The 23,985-nt window shown below is 45.0% G+C and overlaps 1 protein-coding gene across 3 annotated transcripts in view; it reads left to right on the plus strand.

The window, feature by feature from the left end:
- Positions 1–8,625: 8,625 nt before the first annotated feature.
- SHANK2 (SH3 and multiple ankyrin repeat domains 2) overlaps positions 8,626–23,985 on the plus strand; it is a 621,242-nt gene continuing 605,882 nt past the window's right edge. For 2 of the 3 annotated variants that reach the window (XM_034769725.1, XM_034769726.1), the window contains exon 1: positions 10,957–11,070. The gene's annotated coding sequence lies outside the window, so the exon portion shown is untranslated. Of the gene's footprint in view, positions 8,809–10,956; positions 11,071–23,985 lie in introns of those variants that run through there. The other variant, XM_034769724.1, reaches the window with a different exon arrangement.

Consider the following 23,985-nt stretch of genomic DNA (forward strand, 5'->3'; position numbering starts at 1 on the left):
CCCCCCCCAACTGCCCCCCAGGACCCTACCCCCTACCTGTACCCTGACTGCCCAAAACTTTCTCCCCTCCCCCCAAAAAGCCCCCCCCCCCGTTTCTTGACTGCCACCTCCAGAACCTTCCTGCCCCCTGACCTCCTTACCCTGCTGCTCAGAACAGAGTGTTGGGCTCTGTGCAGCCGAGCCGGACACGTGGCTGAGCTCCCCAGCACAACAAAACCCGGTCCCTGGCCCTGCACAACAAAACCCGGTCTGGCCCTGCACAGTGCTGCCGGACTGGGCTGCAAGGGAGCTGCCGGCTCAGAATGCAGGGCGGATCCGGCTCCTCTACAGCTGCTCCTGAGTCCAGCCCGGGACTTCCCTGCAGCCCTCCCAGCCGCTCGCTCTGCTCTGCCGTGGGGAAATCCCGGACATTGTGAGTGCTTTACAAATTCCCCCCGGACGTTATTTTTAGCACACAAAAGGAGGACATGTCCGGGTAAATCCGGACGAATGGTAACCCTAGAAAAAGTTACTGACTTTAGAGTTTGTATCTAGAAATTGGCTTGTGCCAAAATGCTGAGCCAAACAGACTGAAGTCAAGACTAGGGCTTGATTGAAACAAGAGGGTTTCCAGGCAGGCTATTGTCATCCTACTTGAGTGGCTCAAAGTGACATGCAGTGGTCCTCAAACTTGAGTTGAACCCAGATACTGTAAGTTCAAGTTCTTCCCTCAGCAGTTTGTAAAGAATATGTCATGTGGCTATTCCTTTCTCTCTATCTGCATGCTGTGAGTTTTGCCCTGAGACCAAAATTTCTGGTTTGAGTGATATTTTAAAGTGCTCTAAAATTCACATGCTGACTCTAATTTTACTGTAGAAATATTGTCAAGGTAATTAGCATTGATTAAATAGAGGGAAAATGAAAGGGTAATGTAATCATGTTTTCTGAATAATGGAACTGAGTGTGATCAAAGGAAATCAAGTTGTTAGGTCATTTTGTCCAGGAGTTCCTGATACACAGCCCCTCTAACATGAGCTGTTCATGTTCAGATTTTTATAACTTTTTTTGATTCAGAGTGAGGGAATATGGGGAATTAGAGTAGTGAGGGAGAAAGTGTTGGAATGGTGCAGGGAGCAGAGGGGGATAAATGGGGACGGGTGGTTTTGGGGTCACCCAGGCCAGTAAGGGGTTCTGTCAGTAAGGGGTTCTGTCACTGTCTGCTTTGTAACCTTAGGGTGCCTTAATGCTAAGCTGCTATGGCTCAGGATCCTGACACCACTAGCCAGCCTACAAGCATAAAAATCTGACCCTAGTTATCCCTTGCAGGGTGACTCTAGCAGCCTTTCTAGTCCCAAGTCTCCCCAAATCCATCTACTGAGTTCTTAACTTCCACTCACTTTTCCCCTGTGGTTCATCACTCTCTGAAGGCATGAAACCTGCCCCCAGTTATCAGTTCATTTTGGCACATACACTCCACACAGTTTGCATGATAGAGACCTGGTGGGCATAAAAATAAACAAAAGGTGTATATAATAGAAAAATCACAGGTGATTCATAGAATCATAGAATATCAGGATTGGACATGAATTAGCAAGGGAAGCAAACACATACAAGTTACACAGAAAATAAACATATAGATGCTTTGCACTTCTATATTAGCTAAATTTCCTTTTCTAGTACAAGTTACCTATTTTCTTTGAACAGTTTCCCAGCGTGCTCCCTGTCATAGCGGGACCCAGCCTTTCATGGACAGCACCCTCCCTCAGTGCTGGCCCTCAGTTTATGGATAAAAAACCTTAGACACAAACCTGCTTTTAAAAGCTTCCCCCATCCCCATCTTTCCCCCCACCTTTCTCCTGGTATGATGACTCATGCGTTTTCAGAGTGGGGAAAACTCCTTCCTAAAACTTGGATTTTTTTTTCAGTTTCAATATCTTTCCATTAACTTTAATGATCCATCATTTGTCTTTTCCTGGGTTATATACAATGCTAAGTGCTTGAAGCTAGTCTCATCTCGGTGGGGAGGCAGCCCTGTCCTGCCCTCCCTGGCTGACTATCTTCTTGTTGTGAGGTGGAACTAAATGTTACAGCACAAATTTATGAGCACATTTTTGTATCTACACAAATACATAATTTCATAATCACAGTCTGTATACATATCTCATAAAGATCACCAAATTCAGAACATTACAAGCTTTCATAAAAAGACCTTACTTGACATATTTTATGCACAATAACATTGTACGCAACCAGTTGATTCAATTACTTATTTTGAGGCGATAACACCCCCTGTTCTCTTCTTGGGATGTCTGGACCCTGATTGTCATAGTGGTAAGGGAGAGGAATAAGAAGAGGGTGAGGGATTGTGGTAGCTTGGGCCAGGGGATTTGAGGGTGAGGGATTGGAGGGGGTTGAGCTAGGGGATTTGAGGGAGGGGCAGTGGTGGGTGGGAGGTTGAGAGGGGGACATGGGGGTGAGTGGCAGAGGGAGAGGAGGAGTTTTGGGGGCACTCTAAGCCCCTCTCCTTGCTCCCAGTGTGTAGGCCTGGATCTGGGGGATCTGCTCCTCTGAGGGGGTCTGTGCCCTTGCATGTGTGTTCGGATCTGGGGGTGAGGGTGTTGTCCCTTAGTGAGGGGTCTGAGCTCCTCTCCCTACCCTTCATTTGTGAGCTGGTGATACTAAATGCCTGAGGAAGTGAGGAATCAGAGCACCCACTGATATGAATGGAGCAGTTCACACATCTCAGAACTATTGTTTTATGTTATATATCTCATTAGGGTATTTGTAGTGTTGTAGCTGAGTTAGTCTCAGGATATCAGAGAGAGAAGGTGGGTGAGGTAATATATTTTACTGGACCATCTTCTTTTGGTGAAAGAGACAAGCTTTCAAGAGTTCTTCTTCAGCTCTGTGTAAGCTCAGAAGCTTGTCTCCCTCACCACCAGAAGTTGGTTCAATAAAAGGTATTACCTCACCCACTTTGTCTCTCTGACATCCTATGACCAGCATGGCTACACCAACACTGCATATGATCATTGAAGTATTTTCATTCAGTTAAATAGATTTCATTGAGATGAATGGGCTACTTCACATCTGCACGGCCAGATTAACCTTTTGTGGGCCCCCATGTGGGCAAAAGAGCATGGCATGAGGAGGTCGGTCCCCAGAGCAAGGGGCCAGCCAGGGGCAGTGGGGCATAGCATGGTGGGATCGGCCCCAGTCCACCCAGCCCAGAACAAGGGCACAGTATACAAACCGGCAGTTGCCAGATGCACACTGGCCTGCCCAGCCCTGTGCTGCCAGCGTGCCCCTTCGCCTTAGGGGGTGTGCCCATGCTGTGCCACACAGCCCCTGACTCCCTATGCTATGCCCAGCAGTCCCCCATGTAGACCCTCCACCACAAATGCACAGTGGCCTGCACACCACCACCCCTGCCCAGCACCCCCCTACACTGCCCAATGCACTTCCCCACAGCCCACCACCGCAACTACACAGCACTCCACTCAGACCCCCCACTGCCCAGCATCTCAAAATACAGACCTCCCCCACCCCCCAAGAGACTCGCCACTGGCCAGCAGCCCCACACACACCTCCAGAGACCCTCTCCCTGGCCACACTCACCGGCCCTGCTGGACGGTGACAGCATCTGCCAGGCTGAGCTGGCAGCGTGGCCAGGGCTGGTCCAATGCCAGGGCAGGGAATCACTCTGGCTTCTTGGGAGTGGCGCGATTAGCCACGCCAGGGTCTGCCCCGACCCTGGCCGGACTCCCTCAGGACCCACTTGCCTGGAGATAGGGTGACCATACATCCCTTTTTAAGCTCTGTCCCGGCCATCCTGACTTTTTTGACAAAAACAGGTATTTATCCCATTTGCTCTTGCCAACTGGCAAGTTGGCAAGAGTAAATGAACAAATGCCCAGTTTACAAAAAAAGTCCGGTACGCCCCCCTAGCGGAGTGTAGAGGAACGTGTGTGTGGGAGGGTGGAGATGCGAGGTGTCAGGCATTGGAGCTTGGGGGTTCAGTCCCAGCCAGAATGGAGGTTGGGGCAGTTAGGGGCCAGCCCCAGCCCCTGGCAGCAGTGTGGGGAGGGCATCAGCCCCAGCCCCTGGCAGTGGTGTGGGGAGCTGGGATGAGGGAGGGGTCAGCCCCTGTCCTGGCAGCGGCATGCAGAGCTCGGGGAGTGGGGGATCAGCTCCTGGCTGTGGCGTGGGGAGCTATGGGGAAGGGGTCAACCCCAGTGGCGGATTTAGCTAGTGGGCCCCTCCTTGGGACCCAGCCAAGAAAAAGAACATTCTCTCTTATCTCCCCTCCAGCCCCGTTTTTCATTCTTTTTTTCTTCATCCTCCTCCTATAAATAATAGCAAGTAGATGAAAATAAAGTGAGGTACCTTGATTGTTCTTGTAGTCTAACTTATTTTTCCACAGACCACTTGAAAATTGCTGGGGGCTTCAGCAGACCACTTAATGATCTTTCCAAATATTGTTTGTACCGTTAGCTAACTATTGTAAAGCGCTTTGGATGAGAGCGCTTTATTAAAAAAATGTAAAAATTCGTTGAGGTGCGGGATCTGGCCAGGACTTAGCGTGCAGGAGGGGGCTCAGGGCTGGGGGTGCAGGGTCTGGGAGTGAGTTAGGGTGCAGGAACAGGCTGGGGAGTTGGGGTGCAGGGTCTGTCCAGGAGTTAGGGTGAGGGAGGGGGGCTCAGGGTTGGGGCAGGAGGTTGGGGTGTGGAGTGCGCTTACCTGGGGTAGCTCCCATTTGGTGCTCAGGGTGGAGGTGGGGAAGTGAGGGGGGGTGCAGGAGTCGGGGCTGGGGTCGTGGGGATGTGTGAGAGGGGTGCAGGAGTCAAAGCAGGGGGCTGAGGGTGTGGGCTGGGGTTGTTGGGGTGCTCCCAGTCCCCTGCCTTGAGTGGCTCACAGCAGGAGGCTGGAGGGGGTATGTGTAGAGGAGTGCGGGGGCCCCACCTTTGCTCCCCCCTGCCCCAATTCCACCCCCTTCCCCACGGCTCTGCCCCCACCTCTTCTCCGCCTCCTCCCCCGAGTGCACTGTGGCCCCACTCCTCCTCCTCCCTCGTGCCAGCTAACAGCTGTTCGGAGGCAGGGGAAGCGCTGGGAGGGGCGGGAATGTGGCGCACTTGGGGGAAGAAGAGTGGGGGAAAGCTTGGCTGCTGGTGGGTGCAAGCGGAGCCTGCCCTGCAGCAGGAGCCAGCAGGACCAAGCTTCTGCCCCCACAGGAGAGAGCAGAGGGCGGGGGGGCGGAGAAGAGCTGGCAGGACCTTACTGCAGCCCAAGCAGAGCGGGCTGGGCCGGGGCCCCTTTGGAGGCTGGGCCCGCCACAATGGTAAACCTGGTACTGCACGCCTGTGACATTACCCAGAGTATATTCTGGACCAGTGGTGGTCAACCTGCGGCTTGCGGCTGCACGCGACCCATCAGGGTAATCCACTGGTGGGCCGCGAGACTGTTTACATTGATTGTCTGCAGGCATGGCTGTCCAAGCTCCCAGTGGCCGCGGTTCGCCGTTCCAGCCAACGGGAGCTGCGGGAAGCGGCATGGGCCACAGGGACATGTTTCACATTCTTATACTTTTCTTTTTCTTTGAGAGTCCTCTTCAGCTGGGCTTCAGGAGACAGAAAGTCTGTGGGGACGGGAACCTCCAGCTGTTTCTTTGCCAAGATGTAAATGTCTTTCTCACACCCTTTTTCCTGCCAAAGAATGGTCACTTAACCAAGTGATGTTCCATTTGATTTCGTAGACCCCTGGCTGAGGTGTTGACTAGCCTTTTCTCTGAGGAACTGGTTTGTGGCTGCTTTTAGTAATATCACACAGTAGAATCTTATAACTTTACATACCATATCACCACACATATTTTACCAGGAAAATAATGATCAACAAATTATGAGTTTTTCACAAGGCATACTTTGTACAAGATTTATCATAATCCTATAAAAAGGGGTGAACATAGAGGTACAGATTGTCACAACATCTCTTGAAACTTCCTACACCACAAATGGATGTGTAGAGCCACAAACTAGGCCTAGATTTAGAGCAGGAACTCTGCATCTCTACTGTCGTCCTCCTTTTTGCCTCCAGCTGGTGCACACACTCTTCACAATCCCACTACCTTGCCCTGTCCCCATAGAGCCTCCAACTTTAAAAGGGGCATAGAGTAGTAAGTGGGAGGGTGGAGCTGGGGTGTGTGTGTGCGCGTGTGCAGGAGGCGGAGGTCTTGGAGCAGCAGGGTGGTCAGGACAAGGGACATGATGGCAGGAATGATAGAGGAGGGAGCAGTGTTAGAGTATCTGAGCAGATGGAAGAAATACCGGGGTCAGAGCAATGATGAGGGAGATGGCAGTGTTGGAACAGTGCACTGAAGAGTGCAATGAAAAGGAGGTGGTCAGAACTGTGCAGTGGGGGTTGCTTTATCTCTGTGTCCCCCCCCATATACCCCCCTTCAAAAATGTGCCCTCTGTGTTCATTCTCTCCCCAGCTCCTCAACCTGCGGGGCCTGTGCCAGTACTTGCCTCTCCATGGTGGGGAGAGCTGAAGAGGAAAAACCAGGCTGTGTTGGACAGGTAGAGATGGGATACAAGGAAACCATGCAGAGGCAGTGAAGGGATTAACATTTGGCCAGTGCGTTCTGTGGTTGGGTAATCACTGCTAAGGAACCAGAGTCAGTGCAGGTAGAGAGCTGGGCTGTGGTGCACAGAGATGCTGAGAAATTGTTTATAGAAAACATAACAAGGAAATTAAATGGCCCCAAACTTTGATAATACAATGAGAAATATCCCAGTGGTGCCTCCTGTACTTCCGGAGAGTGGTTAAACTTTAACCTCTGAAACCCAGGAAAGGAAGAGTTAAGAATAAGATACCTCAGATGCCACCCCTGTGATCTTAACTCTACCTTTTTGTTGTGATACAGTGCACTGTCCCTGCCCACCAAATGCAGGGCTTTCCCAGGGCACTCGCCAAGCTAGGGGGTCCAGACTCTTGGTACTCTGCTTGGTGTGACCAGGAGCTGGGTGCTGCTTAAGGGGAGTCCATAGGGACACTCCTGGCTCCTGAGAGCACAAACACAAGGGCCATGGGTTGCCCTCCTGGGAAGGTACAGGACAGCGAACACTCTCCTTTCCTGCACACCTCCTGGTATCTCAGGAAACCCCTTGTCAAGGCTGCTTCCCCACTTTGAACTTTAGGGTACAAATATGGGGGCCTGCTTGAAGACTTCTAAGCTTAACTACCAGCTTAGATCTGGTCCGCTGCCACCATTCCCAAAGCTAATTCCCTTCCCTGGGTAGCCTTGAGAAACCTTTCACCAATTCCCTGGTGAATACAGATCTTGGATCTTAAGACAAGGAGAAATTAACCATCCCCCCTCCTTTCTCCCACCAACTCCTGGTGAATACAGCTCCAACCCCCTTGGATCTAAAAACAAGGAAAAATCAATCAGGTTCTTAAAAAGAAGGCTTTTAATTAAAGGTAAAAATCATCTCTGTAAAATCAGTATGGAAAATAACTTTACAGGGTAATCAAACTTAAAGAGCTCAGAGGACCTCCCTCTAGCCTCAGGTTCAAAGTATAGCAAACAAAGATAAACACTCTAGTAAAAGGTACATTTACAAGTTGAGAAAACAAAGGAAAACTAACACGCCTTGCCTGGCTATTTACTTACAAGTTTGAAATAGGAGAGACTTGTTTAGAAAGATGTGGAGAACCTGGATTGATGTCTGGTCCCCCTCAGTCCCGAGAACGAACACCCACACAAACAAAGAACACAAACAAAAGCCTCCCCCCCCCCCCAGATTTGAAAGTATCTTGTCCCCTTATTGGTCCTTTAGGTCAGATGCCAGCCAGGTTACCGGAGCTTCTTAACCCTTTACAGGTAAAAGGATTTTGGAGTCTCTGGCCAGGAGGGATTTTATAGCACTGTACACAGGAGAGCTGTTACCCTTCCCTTTATAGTTATGACACCCTTGATAGAGAGTTAGGCTGAGAAGATGGTCCTAGTGTAACCACAACCCCTGCCCCATCCCTAGATGGGTCAACAGGCATAGGAACTGCCCCCTAAGTCCATTCCCCCCAATTAAGGGCCGGGTTGCTCTCTAGGGCTGTGTTTCTGCAGATGTCGGTGTAGTTTGTGTTTTTAATCTAGTGACTCAAAATTCTTGCTCTGCCACAAAACCTGCTGGAATATGAACGTCCAGCCAGAACTGGCGAGTTGGGGGGCGGGGGGCACTGTACATGCTAGTAGACCCCACCTCCTCGGGAGGGAGGCTTCCTCCTACCCCCAACTTGTGCCCGCCGAGTTGCAGGTTCTGGGAAGCTCGGCCCGGGGCCATGGCAGGGCTCGCCCACCTGTCCGGTGTCAGGCAGTGAGGAGACTCTCAGCCAGCCGCTGCCTCCGCCTCGCAAGTCCTTTCAGTGGCGCGGGGGGTGGGTGAAGTGAGTAGCTCTGTGCCGCGGGCCTGAGGGAAAGGGCGGCTGTTAACAGGCTCCCCCTGTGCCCGGGGTTAGCTGCGCGGAGTGAGGCGGGAGCAGAGCTCTCTGCTCTCCAGGGGGCACGGAGACGGAAGCCGCTCCTCGCTTGCCACATTACATCCATTTGCAGAGTGTGTGTGTGTGTGTGTGTGTGTGTGCAGCGTCCAGTCCCGCCGCCAGATGCTCCCTGGAAGTTGGGAAGCGCTTCGCCAGCCGGAGACACGCCTTCCTTTCCCCCCACAACTTTAGCGTCTCCTCAGTTACCAACATGCCGGATTACAAACGCCGCGGAGAAGGGAGCAAACCCACCAGCCCGCGGGGGTGGTGAGCGGCGCCGGGGCGTGCAGACAACAGGTAAGTGCGTGCTTCCCCCGGGCAGTAGGGAAAGGCGGGCTGGGGTCTCTTTCCCCAGGGCAGAGCAAACACTGCTGGGGGCTGGAAGGGGAACCAAAGCCCTCTAGCTCCTGTGCCTTGTATTTGCGCAGCCGCTTGCCCGCTGTGAAACTTCAAGCGGCACGGCTCTTTCTTTACTGTAAGCGTCTGAGCGATGAATTGCTTCACACAGTTTGGGTCAACCATTGATCTGTTTCCGTGTGATGGGCGGCAGCTAGTGACCTTGGAAGTATGAAATGGGTGTGGCTCTTGCCTTTGTAAAATGTATAAATGAATTAATTCATTATAGCGGGTATTAATTCCCGGCTCTAAATCTGTTCAACCTGCGTGGTGTGCAGAAGCTCTACTAGTCATTGCTACAGCCTGCAGGTAAAGGGGGCAAAAGCGTTCACACCCCTCTTTCGCCGCTTTTTTTCACACCCCTCTTTCGCCGATTTTGCTGAAAATCATCCGCTTTGTAAGGGCTATTGAAGCAGGATGTTTGCACAAAAGGGGAGTGGGTATCAGGTGCCACAGCACTTCTCTGCCTTACCAGCATAACTGCACAGACGTATATAAACGTCATCTGGAACCCCTTCAATGTAAGCAGCACCCGGAATTCCTGCCTAGCCATGCTATGCCGGGCTGAAAACTAAGACACTGATCTGATTTGTCAGAGATCTAACCAACTCTCCTACTTCTGTATCAGTGTCTGCATTTGATGATTACCCGCCCCACTGAAGATTAAATGTAGTAGAATTATAAACCGGAATGAATCAGAGAGAGGGACTCGTGAAATGCCCTGCCTGCGGAGAGGAGCAGCACTGAATGTGCAGTTTTTGCGCTGGGACCATGCAACGCCAGGTGGCGCCGGTTTAAGTGGACAGTGAAACTGACCTTTGCAGCCCAGCTGTTGCACATTGCACCGAGAAAGAGTTATGCAACTACTGTGACAAACTAAGGCTAGGTCGTGGGAGCTTCAAAGTCAGTCATTCATTGGGCAGTAACATTAGAAAAATAAGCTTGCAGCTGGGTTTTTGTTCTTGAGAGAAAAAAATGGAAGCAGGGCCAAATTCCACTCTTAGTTACACAGTTGTCAGTCCTGAATAACTCTTGAATTTAACGGAGTTACTTAGTTAGACTGCCTAGATGGGTGGTAAGTGAGAGCAGAATTCGGCCCAACAGTCTAGGGATCCAGAATGAGATCAGGAATTTGGCTAGCAGGGGAAGATGCTGGAATTTGCCTTGGAAATGCATTCCTACCCTCTGTTGCAAATAAGAGGAGAGCTTGTGTGTGTTTGTGGGACATGGACAGTATTAAGGAAAATTTAGGGATTGTGAGCTGAAGGGGATGGTGGAAGACATATTTTGAGGGCTTGCGAAGTTCAAGAACAGTGAAGAGTGCAGACTGGGAAAACTTATGGACTGAGCAGTACGGGGGGTAGGTGAAGTCAGAGTGTGGTAGAGATCTGGGTTCAAGAGCTATGTGGGAATTTGTGTCAAGTGGGTCTGGTAGAGCTTTGGGGACAGGTGTGTGCAAGGTGGAGAGGAATATATTAATGAGCCACATCTTCTTTACAAGTGACTGAGGAGGTGAGAAGACAGAAGTGAAATGAATGGGAGAAAAATATGTAGAGAATGAGAGGAAAGGAGGAATTACAACATGGATTGAGCTGGAGAGCCAGAGTGGGCAAGCCCTAGACCCTGCTCCCCAGCGGGAGCTCACGGGCCATCTTAAATGGCTCACGGGCCAGATCCGGCCTGCGGTCTGTAGTTTGCCCACCCCTGCTCTAGGTAGAGGTTTTCCCATCTTCTCTCTCTCGGTCCCAACTTCTGTCTTTGTTCCTCCAGCATTATCCTTTCTTTTTCTCTCTCCCTTCATCTTATGCCCCTAAACCCTTCTGTTTCCTCCCCTTGTCTCCTTCCCCAGAGGCATTATCCACCTCTCACTCCCCCATAGGCGACATCCTCCCTGCTCCCACTTCAGAAATAGTTCCACTCCTCTCTTGGCTTCATCCCTCCATCTCCCTCCTGTCTTTTACTTGGCTGTGCTGTGTGAGCTTAGTCGGGGGCGGAGTCTGGGCTGGCTGGCTGAGATCCTGGCTTAGGCTCATTGCTCTCTCTCGCTGTGCAACTGGAGGTCACAGTGTACTCCCTGAGCTGTTTGCTTTTCATAAATACCTTTTTACCTCCTTGCACTGACTCCCCTGAACTACTACCCTGAGGATTTAAGATGTATCCCAGGTAAGGTGTGTTCATGGCAGTTGTTTCTTTGCACAAAGGAGTTGCAAGGGGTAGAGGTGGGAGGAGGAAGTTATGTCACCTTTGCAGATAGGTGAAGAGCATTCCGAAGAGGGGCAAGTGAATTATGTAAGTCGTTGCAATGTGATGGTGCCATATCAAGTTTCCTGCTTCAGTTTCAGTGGCAGATTTTGCTTTTCGTTGCTTTTGTGGATGGGACAGAATGACACTGGAGTGTCTGATGATGAGTGTTTCACAAGTCTTTTCCTCCTGTAAATGGAGCTCCTTAGTCAGAGCTACAGTGTAATTTATGTGCATTTCCTATCAAACTACAGTTTTTACAAAAACTAATAACATTTGCAACCTAGCTAGTATTGAATCTTTGACAAGGATAGGAGCGGTGAGTGGCCTTCAGTATTTATTTCTGCCTTTTGCAGGTTTCCCACATTAGGTTGTTCAAATCTCTATCAGACCTGAAACTTCAGTGCTAAAAAGTGTACCGTGATTGTTGCTCTTTTCTCTAGCTTATCAATCTTATCCTAATAAAAATGTAAATATATGCATAATAATTTGCATGTCATTAACTTTAGAAAGAACACTGTCATATTAAAAATCTTTTTTTAAAGAAATTAATTTCCCTGCCTGTCTTACAAAGAGCACCTGAGATACATTAAAGCCAAAAGAACTTTAAAAATCTAATTTACTTTCCACACTCTATGCTGTTTACTTTGTGCATTTTTCAGTTTGGACAATGGAAACAGTCAGTTTCAAATGTGTTTATGGTCATTTTTGAATCAATGTCTCTTCCAGGTTCGTATATTTCAGCATAATGCTGTATTGCTTATATTGCAAATACAGCAGAGGAATGTTTGTTTGTTTTTAAATAAATGGTTTCCATTGGATTTAAAAATAGTGTATGAAAACAATACAAGTGGTCTTTAGTTTTACAAACAAACAAATAAAATAAAACAAATCTGACCTCTTTCAAATAGGGTATCTGCCAGTCAGATTTTCTTTTACTATAACACTTTCAAATTTTTTTTTAATGGCTATTATTATTTAATTAATAGTAGTATATGTATTTCATACAAAGAGCTATATTAAAAGAACATTAAGGTTGCAAAATCAAGCCCTCAAAAATCAGGAAATGTCAGAGTTAATGTTGCCTGTGTAACCGTATTTCATCTCTTTTGTGCATACAGATTATTGTCTGAGCTTGCAAGACCTTATGTTCAACTTGATGGTATTTCAACATCTTGATGTAATGGGATAACTTTTGAATGCCAGATTTGATCAATTCCAAAATTTCAGGTTAAGTACTGGTCATCAGTGGGCACAGCCCTATTGATTTTTGCAAAAATTAGAAGGAAGAAATATAGGACACATGGAGCCTCTGGCAGCTGGTTAGCAGCAGAGTTGGAACCCAAGGCCTTTGGAGCCACAGCACAGATCTTTATTACTTGAGCTCAAAGAGTAACTGGCAGCAGAAGTAAGCTGTTATACTTGATATGGACCAGCCACGGGATGGGGATGTGACTCGTACTTTGCTAGTGGGTTCAGGGCCCGGCTCCAGCATTTCTGCCGGAGGTGGCACTTCGGTGGCAGCTCTACTGCCACCGCTTCATTCTTCGATGGCAATTTGGTGGCAGGTCCTTCTCTCTGAGAGAGACTGAGGGACCCGTCGCCGGATTGCCACTGAAGAGCCAGACGGGCCGTCCCTCTCTGTTGGCTGCCCCAAGCACCTGTTTGCTGCGTTGGTGCCTGGAGCCGGCACTGAGTGGGTTACACTGGGGTTCTTTTTCTTTCTGAGGTCCCCTCACCATGTTATTAAAACTCCATGGCCCAGCTATGGCAAAACAATTGTTTTTCTGAATATAAAAGCCGGGACCAGTGTTGGGGGATAGCAAGCAGGACAGTTGCCTGGGATCCCATACCACAGGGGGCACCATGAAGCTAAGTTGCTCAGGCTTTGGCTTCAGTCCCAGGTGGTGGGGCTTGATGCCCCAGGCTGCAGTCCCATGTGGCAGCACTTTGGCTTTCTGCCCTGGGCCCTAGCCAGACTAATGCTGGCCATGCCTGAAACCTGCTCGTGGCTCCTTTGGGGACCCCAGGCCTCTGGTTGAGAACCACTGGGTTACACAATTATTTGCCAGATGGCAGAGAAATATTAGGAATCAAGAATCTTGGGTTCTAGTCATAGCTCTGGAGGGGAGTGTGGTCTGTTGATTAGCGGCAACATATCTAAGTACCTATGTTTGGCCCACTCATTCAAAACAGTAGCATCACTACTGGAGGAGACATCAATCATATTAGAGACCTGGGGCCGATTTCTGGCCCCTGCTGTTTATCAGCATCACATATAAACAGGATTATGGCCCCATTATACTAGGCTGCGTACATATCAAGTTAGTGGGTCTCTGTGCAGTCTCAGGGATCTACCTATGCAGAATCAGTTGTAGGATTAGGGACATAAAGTAGAAGGACTGAAATGCTCACAGTCTTTGAAAACAAGATGTGAATTGTACTGTAAATAAAAACATAAATCTTATGCATTGTTGAGCTTGGAGCACTAGTGATTAATAATTAGTGCTGTGTGTTTCTGAGTAGCAATGAAAATGTCATTTCTTAGGTAGACTTTTTATATAGTAGATTATAAATATGTCTTCCTTGGGGGAGTGGGAAGGTAAAAGAACTATTTTAATATGAATATGAAGTCAGTTCAAACACACAGAGATACAACACTAGTGATCTTATGGGTCATATTTAAGATCAAAGTTAAATTTGAAATGCCATTTGAACTTTTGCTGCTGTGCAGCATTTGGAGTGTGTGTTGTTTCACCATTATTTGAATAGCTTTGTAGGGTCTAGGCTGAACAAGTTTAGAACAAAGTCTCAGCATTGGCTGTAAATTTCCTAGGGTTTGTTTGCTTATGTTAATCACGTCGATAATGGTGGCTGACTAGTTTGTGTGTGTGTGTATATGTGTGTTTTATGGTAACAAGAAAAATCATTATGATGTAATTTTAAAAATAATACCTCTTTGCCCAATAGAATGTAGAAATAGATTTTTAACCATGGAAGATATAGTCCCTGTAACAGAACCTTTAAGAAGCCTCGTGATGCAAGACTATGACAGCATTATTATCATATGAATATATAAATATTGATGTGTAACTATTTTAAAAATTAAAGATATTTGTACATTTTTTACCTTTTCAATTTAAAAAGTACCAAAAGGGCTACACAGGTTGACATTAAAATATAACTTAAAAAAGGTGGCCATACAGTGGTATCTGAGATATAGCAAGTGTAACATCCAAATTATGAATGAATAGTCTGTAAAATTTCATTTAAAAATAAAGGCTTTTTAAAATTAATGTGCCAAAAAATCCAACACTTGTTACCTTCTATTTTTCTACATTAAATAAAAAGTGTTGCTGTTGAAAGAAGTGCAGAGAGCCCATATGTTAATGGTCACTCTTCAGCATTTGCTCAGCTCCTGTGCAGAGAGGCTTTCACAGAGTATGGAGATGTGCATTATGCTCAGCAATGTGAACATACCTCTGTGCCTATAATGAGATGTGCATGGTCAAGCATGAAGATGTGTATAGGGCATATATGCAATCCAGTATGTACAAATGATGTATGTAGCTGCCATGTGTAGGGGTTTTCAGTTACTTCAAGTACTAAGTGCAGTGGTTCACACAAGCATGCTTCAGAACTGCACATGGTAGAGACTAAGGCTACATCTACACTACAGGGGGGAGTCGATTTAAGATATGCAAATTCAGCTACGTGAATAGCGTAGCTGAATTCGACATATCGCAGCCGATTTACCCCGCTGTGAGGACTGCGGCAAAATCGACCTCCGCGGCTTCCTGTCGACGGCGCTTACTCCCACCTCCGCTGGTGGAGTAAGAGCGTCGATTAGGGGATCGATTGTCGCGTCCCGATGGGACGCGATAAATCAATCCCAGAGAGGTCGATTTCTACCCGCCGATTCAGGCGGGTAATGTAGACCTAGCCTAAGATCAGGGCCAGTTACCCACTGTCTCATGCTGTATATTGGGCACAGTGTTATACCTGCACACCAGGCTAAAGTACCTGTTTCCCCTCAGCATTTTTTTTCACCTTAGTGGATTCTGAATAAAAATGCATTGTTGTTCTCCCTCAGCGTTCATTTTCACACTTGCACGATCAAATACATGTGTATTTAAAACCTTAAGGCAACAATGACCTTTTATTTGTTAGAGCAGCATATACACTTTGATATTCAAGATTATGGGTTGTTAAGTACTCATAGAAGCTATATCATACACCATGCTGGATAGAGAAATAAGTAATCACTTTATTTTGTCTAATTTTCTTTGGACATCAATAAGTCTATGAACATAGTTCAGGACTTTTACATAACTCATATTCTATGTAATCCATCTACCTATAACACTTATAATATCATCTAGGCACTTGCCGTGTTAGGATCTAACATATCTATCCTGTGAAGGTCTAAGATTCTTGACTTGCTGGTATTCAGATTATTGACAAAATGGACTGATGGTTTCCTTGGAGCCACAAGAGGTATAGTGCCAGAGGCACTTGGACACACAATAATATTCAGATCTTACCTCAGACTGACTGTCATATCAATGTGATTTCTAATACTTAAGCACAAAAATTGAAATCTAAAAATGTGGAACTGATTTTTTTAAGTTGCTAGTTGATACACATGTTAAATGACTGTATTTAGTCACTTCAAATACTTTACATCAGTGGTCAACATTTTGGGCTAAGGGTGTGTACTCTTTTGATGAGTCCTTGTGTGCATAAGTTTCATGGCTTAGGTAGTACTTCCCACAATTTCAGATTTGAAATGGAACTACTGGAAGACCCTTATTGTATATCAGCACGGCAAGGCATTGCAACAATATGTTTTTGGAAATAAAGTCCTTCTGATTACACACAAGGGATATTTACTCTAACTGGATTCATTTTGAAAGAGAACCCACAGAAACACTGTAGTTAAATGGTGATTTTTTTTTTTTATGTTCAACATTCAGGCCACATCAAACTATTTAAAAAAAACTGAAAACTATTAAAAATGACACATGGAGAGCTGGACAGACCAGAGTACAATGGAGAATACACTTCATTATCTTTATCCTGATTATAAAAAGAACCACTATTCATCTATGTTACACTGTAACCTAAATCTTTATTGAATGTTCAGAGAATGAGAAAAATTTTATTATTTTCAAATAAAATAACAGAAATAGACTTAAGCAATGACACTTCCATTGGGATGCTATTCCATGTAATTAATAGAACTCACTCTTAAGCATATGTCCTTAAATTAATTTCATCCTTATTATAATTTTATTTATTAAGGGCTGGCAATAAACCATATGCGGGGAGGGATAGCTCAGTGGTTTGCGCATTGGCCTGCTAAACCCAGGGTTATGAGTTCAATCCTAAGTGAGGAGGCCACTTAGGGATCTGGGGCAAAATCAGTACATGGTCCTGCTAGTGAAGGCAGGGGGCTGGACTTGCTGACCTTTCAAGGTTCCTTCCAGTTCTAGGACATAGGATATCGCCATTAATTTATGTATGGTACCCATTACTTTTATTTAACCCCCCTCAACCACTAAATATTGTATCTCCCTCCTTTATGTTTGCACCCTTCCGATACTGGGGTGCAAAACTTCAGCTTGAGGTCAATGGAGCTGTGAAAATGTACACAATCTGAAATTAGGGTTGGCAATTATTGTCAAATTCATTCTTTGTGTGATATTAACCAACCTATTTAATTAGAGGGTTTGCTAAATGATATTTTACCTTTACAACCCCTCTGCAATTCTAGGGTTGGCAGAGGCTAGTGTGGACCCTGTACTAAGGTAGAGTAGCCACAAAGGCTGATTTTATACTTAATTGCAAAGCTGCCCAAGGGACCAGCCTACAGTGCAGAATAGCTGGATTACAGTGCATTCTGGCCCCCACTACATATCCCAGAATGTCCACTCTTGCCGTAAGCCTTTTTTTCTGGGTGCTGGGCTATGTAGGCTCTGCTGTGTTGGCTCTATGACTCTTGAACTTCCCCTGCACTGTGGGAATTCCCACATGATCAGATTTGCTTTCTGGCTCTTTTATGCTATAGGATTGGCATTAAAGGGGCAGGAATACAGCCCAGAATAATGGCTAGATTGTTCCTCAGGAGGGAATAATGGAGAGAATGGACAAGATTATGTGGTGAAGACGGGTAAGAAGAGCTCAGTTGAGAGGGAAAGGAGAAGTGAAGGAAAATAGGATGAATTAGGAGAGGGAAAAGGAGACAGATAGAGAAGGGGAGAGGTAAAGATAAAGGGGACAAAAATCTATCTCAGGAGAAATATTGCCTCATGTCAGTCACAGCCAGGCATACATCTTGCAGGACAGCAAAGTCACATATCAGGAAGGGTCTTGAGTATTGAGGGATGCCTGAATCACCTGAAATAAGGTAGGATATCTAAAAGAAAAATAATCAACCAAAAAAGGACCAAAGTGAAGGGGAAGGAAAGCATGACTTAAAATGCTTTCAAATACTATGCATTTAAAACTCCTAGAGGAAGGAGCACTATCCAATGAAAACTCAATCCCTATGCTCATCACTCTGTGGGAGATTTAAAGATTCAGCTACATCTGTTATGCCTTTTTGATTTGCTCTTCTCAATTCCAGTTTGAATTGTGCTGCCATTTGATAATGTGTTTAGTTTCTTTGCTAACGTTATGGAAGCTCTCAAAAAATCAACTTACACTGTGCTGAAGCTAGAGATATGGGATGCTGAGTTACGTGTAATCGATAGGTGACTACTTGCATCCTCTTAGGAGACATTCCTTTCCTTTAAAGACTTTTTGTTAAGTCAGAAATACGAACCAGTCTTTGAATTTGTCATGTTGTGTTGAGTGTGGAAGTGGCACTGCATCACACTCTGATTCCACACTAACTTTCAGGTACAATGTAACCTGTGATTAAAGACTCGTGTGAGTTTAGAAGACTATTTTGTCTGGTACTAAGAGAACAGGAGTACTTGTGGCACCTGGTACTGATAGTAGAGAAATGCCTTTGTAATGACAGGATTGTGCTCAGCTCTTGTCAACCTTATTTTAAGATGGGGCTAATTTTAACAATTGTGATACACCGTAAATTGTTAGTTTTTGATGCTAGACTTCTTCATATAAAGGTCTTAAAGCAGCTTCAGATCCCACTGCTTCATTAAATTTTGTGTCCCTGGATTTTTTATTGTTATTTTTGACTGGTTTGTTGACCGCTATAATGCTTGGAAATTTTTCATTCAGTCAGAGTCAGCTGACTTCATCTCCAGCGTAATTCCATTTAACTTAATGGGTTGGATTCTCACCTGTGTCCAGGCTCCACTCAGATAAAGTAAAAGGAGGAGGCCATCAGGCAGTCTGTTGCTGCTCCTGGAGCCCATGTTGTCCCAACATGCTTTAGAGCTGCTGTAAAGGAACTCTTTAATCAGTGTTTCCTCAGGAATTGAAATTAGGGGGAGTGTTGGAATATTTGGGGGGAGGGGCAGTAAGGGCCAATGAGGGTTGAGACCAAAGGTGAAGAGGGGCTGTATGGTGCCAGAGTAAAAACTGAAAAATGTTTCACAACCATTTTATTAGATTTAATTCATGTTTTAAAATCATCACACAAATTAAAGTTGGCTGCTTAAGCCTACTATGAAGCACTATATCTACATCCTTCTTAGTTTCTTGTTGTAGTTTTGCACTCCTTGGTGTCTCCTTGTGTGTCCGGTGCTTCCAGTCCTTCATGATATGCTCATGATCAGGCAGAAGGTGACTTCTTTCAGAACACAAAATTCTATTCAATGAGGAAAAAGAATGTTCAACTGTAGCTGTTGTAACTGGGAGTAGCAAGAGATGAATTCCTACTTCTTTCATCCCAGGAAACATAGTACAAAGATTGGGTCGAACCACTAGTGATGATAAAGAGGTTGAAGTTAAATTTTCATTTGTTCTTCATATGCTATTCCACTCTGTGTTCAAAATTCTCTATTCTGTCCTGATCACATAGCAGCCCTGTTGCTGGTAGTGCCTCACTCCACTCAACTATAGGTGTTTTATAAGACAGGCATCTGTAAAATCTATGTGGAGGTTGAGTAGAATCCAGAAATCTCTATTGTAATTTTGTAAGAATCAAGTCTGTGTACTTTTTCAGCTGGCTTAACAAACACTTCTTGTCCTCTTCACTTAAGGAGTCAGTATAAGTATCTTCATTAGTCAACTTCTGGACTGAAGTCTTTGCTTCTTCCAGTACATTTTCAATGGATATCTCTGATAGATCCAAGGGTAGTTTTTACTGCTGGACAAAGATCTATTACTGTTGGAGCAAATGCCTGGATGACATTGTTTAATGACCCAAGTGGTTTCAACAGTAGACTTACAAGAGAGAGAATTGTGATAGTCTTCTCTGAACTTAGTAACAAAAGTAGTCCACCAGCCTCAGTGCTTAGATCTGTCCTATCTTGGTGGATACTTTCCAAAGCCAGTAATAACAGCCGCAGTAATATTAAGACAACCTCCAAGAATCGCTCATGAGAAAGCCAGCAGGTTTTCCCAGGTTGGACTAATTTCAACTTCAATCCCAGTGTATCTTCTATTTGTTTCCAAGACATTCAGTCCTTTTGGACTCTTGCTGAAAAAAAGAGTATAAAAAGCCATTAAATTTATGGCTTTTTAATGTCTTTTGAAGATTCTGCAGCTTGTACTAGCACTAGCTGGAGTAGATGGCCTCTGTAGTGTGTATAGGAGAGATTAGGGTTACACTTTTCTCTGAGCAAAGCTTGTACTCCACTATGTCTTCTAGAGAAGTTTGTAGCTCCATCAAATGCAAAAGCAGCCATCTGTTTAGGGTTCAATTTACAAGCATTTAACTCTTCTAAGATGTCATAGATGCAGCTGATGTGTCTTCTATAACCTGTACATCTAGAATGCATCTACTGGCCTACCACGGACATCAAGATAACATACGCAATGACGTAATACTTGATGCCTATTTGCATTGGTGCATTCATCAGCCATGTATGCACATATTTTGAATATGATGAGAGAGTTCTTCACTTTTTCAGCTGCTGAGTTTTTCACTGTTGCACTGCATGCTTCTACATAAAGAAGAACAGGAGATTTTTTTCAGAAAGATAGCGAGCATTTGCCAGTCTTGTTCAAAACCAGTGTCCAACTTCAGGATTAATAAGTGACAATGCACTTAACATTGGACTCCAGTTTGTAGTGTGTGGTATCTCTTACTTTCTATTTAAGCATGATGCAACAGCCATGTTGGTTCACATAAACTGAGTTGTGTTTCCAGCATTCTTAACAGCCTCATTAAGTTCTTCTAAAATTGGCTTTGACAGTGATTGGCTTATAAGGCTTTCTGCATGTTGATGCAGTCCAGAGGCATGGTGTTTTGCAGCCTTTTCATATAGGTTGTCAGTATTGGCTTAGCTGATTAGTCTGGCAAACCAAGCTCCTCCACTTTTACTATATAAATCCATGATATGCCCACATCTTGAATACTGCATGCAATTCTAGTCACCCCATCTCAAAAAAGATATATTGGAATTGGAAAAGGTTCAGAGAAGGGCAACAAAAATGATTAGGGGTATGGAACAGATTCCAGATGAGGAGAAATTAAAAAGACTGGGACTTTTCAGCTTTGAAAAGAGATGACTAAGAAGGGATATGATACAGGCTTATAAAATCTTGACTGGTGTGGAGAAAATGAATAAGGAAGTGTTATTTACCCCTTCACTTAACACAAGAACCAGGGGTCACCCAATGATATTAATAGGCAGCAAGTTTAAAACAAACAAAAGGAAGTATTTCTTCACACAGTGCAGTCACCCGTGGAACTTTTTGCCAGGGATGTTGTGAAGGCTAAAAAATTATAACGGTTCAAAAAAGAGCTAGATAAGTTCATGGAAGTTAGGTCCATCAATAGCTATTAGCCAGGATGGGCAGTGATGCAACACCATGCTCTGAGTGTCCCTAGCCTCTGTTCACCAGAAACTGGGTGTGGATGACAGGGGATGGATCACTCGATGATTCCCTGTTCTATTCGTTCCCTCTGAAGCACCTGGAATAGTCACTGTTGGAAGACAGGATTCATAGATTCTAGGACTGGAAGGGACCTCGAGAGGTCATCGAGTCCAGTCCCCTGCCCGCATGGCAGGACCAAATACTGTCTAGACCATCCCTGGTAGACATTTATCTAACCTACTCTTAAATATCTCCAGAGATGGAGATTCCACAACCTCCCTAGGCAATTTATTCCAGTGTTTAACCACCCTGACAGTTAGGAACTTTTTCCTAATGTCCAACCTAGACTTCCCTTGCTGCAGTTTAAGCCCATTGCTTCTTGTTCTATCCTTAAAGGCTAAGGTGAACAAGTTTTCTCCCTCCTTCTTATGACACCCTTTTAGACACCTGAAAACTGCTATCATGTCCCCTCTCAGTCTTCTCTTTTCCAAACTAAACAAACCCAATTCTTTCAGCCTTCCTTCATAGGTCATGTTCTCAAGACCTTTAATCATTCTTGTTGCTCTTCTCTGGACCCTCTCCAATTTCTCCACATCTTTCTTGAAATGCGGTGCCCAGAACTGGACACAATACTCCAGCTGAGGCCTAACCAGCGCAGAGTAGAGCGGAAGAATGATTTCTCGTGTCTTGCTCACAACACACCTGTTAATACATCCCAGAATCATGTTTGCTTTTTTTGCAACAGCATCACACTGTTGACTCATATTTAGCTTGTGGTCCACTATAACCCCTAGATCCCTTTCTGCCGTACTCCTTCTTAGACAGTCTCTTCCCATTCTGTATGTGTGAAACTGATTTTTCCTTCCTAAGTGGAGCACTTTGCATTTGTCTTTGTTAAACTTCATCCTGTTTACCTCAGACCATTTCTCCAATTTGTCCAGATAATTTTGAATTATGACCCTGTCCTCCAAAGCAGTTGCAATCCCTCCCAGTTTGGTATCATCCGCAAACTTAATAAGCGTACTTTCTATGCCAATATCTAAGTCATTAATGAAGATATTGAACAGAGCCAGTCCCAAAAACAGATCCCTGCGGAACCCCACTTGTTATGCCTTTCCAGCAGGATTGGGAACCATTAATAACAACTCTCTGAGTACGGTTATCCAGCCAGTTATGCACCCACCTTATAGTAGCCCCATCTAAATTGTATTTGCCTAGTTTATCGATAAGAATATCATGCGAGACTGTATCAAATGCCTTACCAAAGTCTAGATCAGGGGTCGGCAACGCGGCTAGCCAGGGTAAGCACCCTAGTGGGCCGGGCCAGTTTATTTACCTGCTGACACGGCAGGTTCAGCCGATCGTGGCCCCCACTCGCCGCGGTTCGTCGTCCTGGTCCAATGGGGGCAGCGGGAAGCAGCGTGGGCCGAGGAATGTGCTGGCCGCGGCTTTATATCGAACTTGCTTTGATCCACCTGAGTGCGCAGCCCTGCCCCCCTGGAGTGCTGCTTTACCGCGTTATATCCGAATTCGTGTTATATCAGGTCGCATTATATCGGGGTAGAGGTGTACTTTGTACATTAACACACTTTAATGAAGTGTGAATCAGTTTCCTGAAGGTATTCAGTACTCTGAGCTCGATAGCTCATGTTTTAAATCTTAACAGAGGAAGTTAGATGTACATTATACTCTGGGCAGGAAAACATCATTATTTGTGTAAAATGCTGATTAGAAGAAAAAGAGCAAGGTTTTAAATTTGATTGTTTTTATGTCACAATTTCCCAAAACTGTCTCTGGGGAAATCTGATCTAGAATGCTAGAATTAATTCATTTGAAAACAACTTGGGAGTCCATTACAGCTCACAGTACAGTATGCTCTTTTAATTTTTATAAGCGATGAGTTGTTGCATGTAGGGTATTGGCCTTAATTACTTTTCAAGATGAATTATGATTTAATAAAAATCAATAAATGACCTACATGTTGGTTTCAGTTACTCAAGGTTATCAGGTCTTCCGAGAGGAGCCCATATTGTGTATTTTAAAGCTTTAATTAGTATTCTATTATGATGAGTCAGCTATAATACTTAACAGTATATAATCAATACAAAAGAACATGTTCATCTTTAACCACCAAGTAGAAATGTACAAGTCTCTTTCACTGAGGTGAATATGGCTAAAACTAAACTACTTGACATGGGTATCAGTCATTATTTACAAATGCACTAGCTTAGTTGTCACCAATCATTTAAATTTAATAATATTTGCCTCTTTTATCAAGACTGACCAATTTTTAAAATGCCAGATTGGCATTGCATTACAGTGTAACACTTTGAATTGTAAGCTGTATATTGTAACATTATTTTTTATCTTATTCTTTATATATACTAACATTTTGTTTGCTATTTTGACCACTGTTGAGCATTGAGCTGAGGTTTCGATTGAGGTGTCCAGAGTGATGCCTAGATTTTTTCCCCCCCTTGAGTAATTACCTAATTTAGAATTCCTTCCTCCCAAAATTCCCTAACACCTAATGAACTTAAGCCCCTTATCTTTACATCATTTTCTTTTCCATGCAATGTAACTCTGAAATTTCTCCCTCCCACTGCTTTCATCCATGTAGCTGGATCTATTTATGGAACCAGAAACTTTTCAGAGGAAGTTACTACAGAGGTGCTAGAGATGGCCCTTTCCCCATATAATCTAAATTTAATTTCCAGAACTACTTCTAATCCTCCCTATGTTGTTGGCAACTAGCATGTACCATGGCCACAGGCTTTTTTCAAATGCCCATTAGAACCTTGTCTGGATATCTTGTGGTATCTGCTAACTTCCCAACCAGTGGGGAAGTTGTTATCCAGTCTACATCTCTAAAAGTGCTGG

Source organism: Trachemys scripta, chromosome 4 (genome assembly GCF_013100865.1).
Source record: "Trachemys scripta elegans isolate TJP31775 chromosome 4, CAS_Tse_1.0, whole genome shotgun sequence".
NCBI classification, from domain to species: Eukaryota; Metazoa; Chordata; order Testudines; family Emydidae; genus Trachemys; species Trachemys scripta.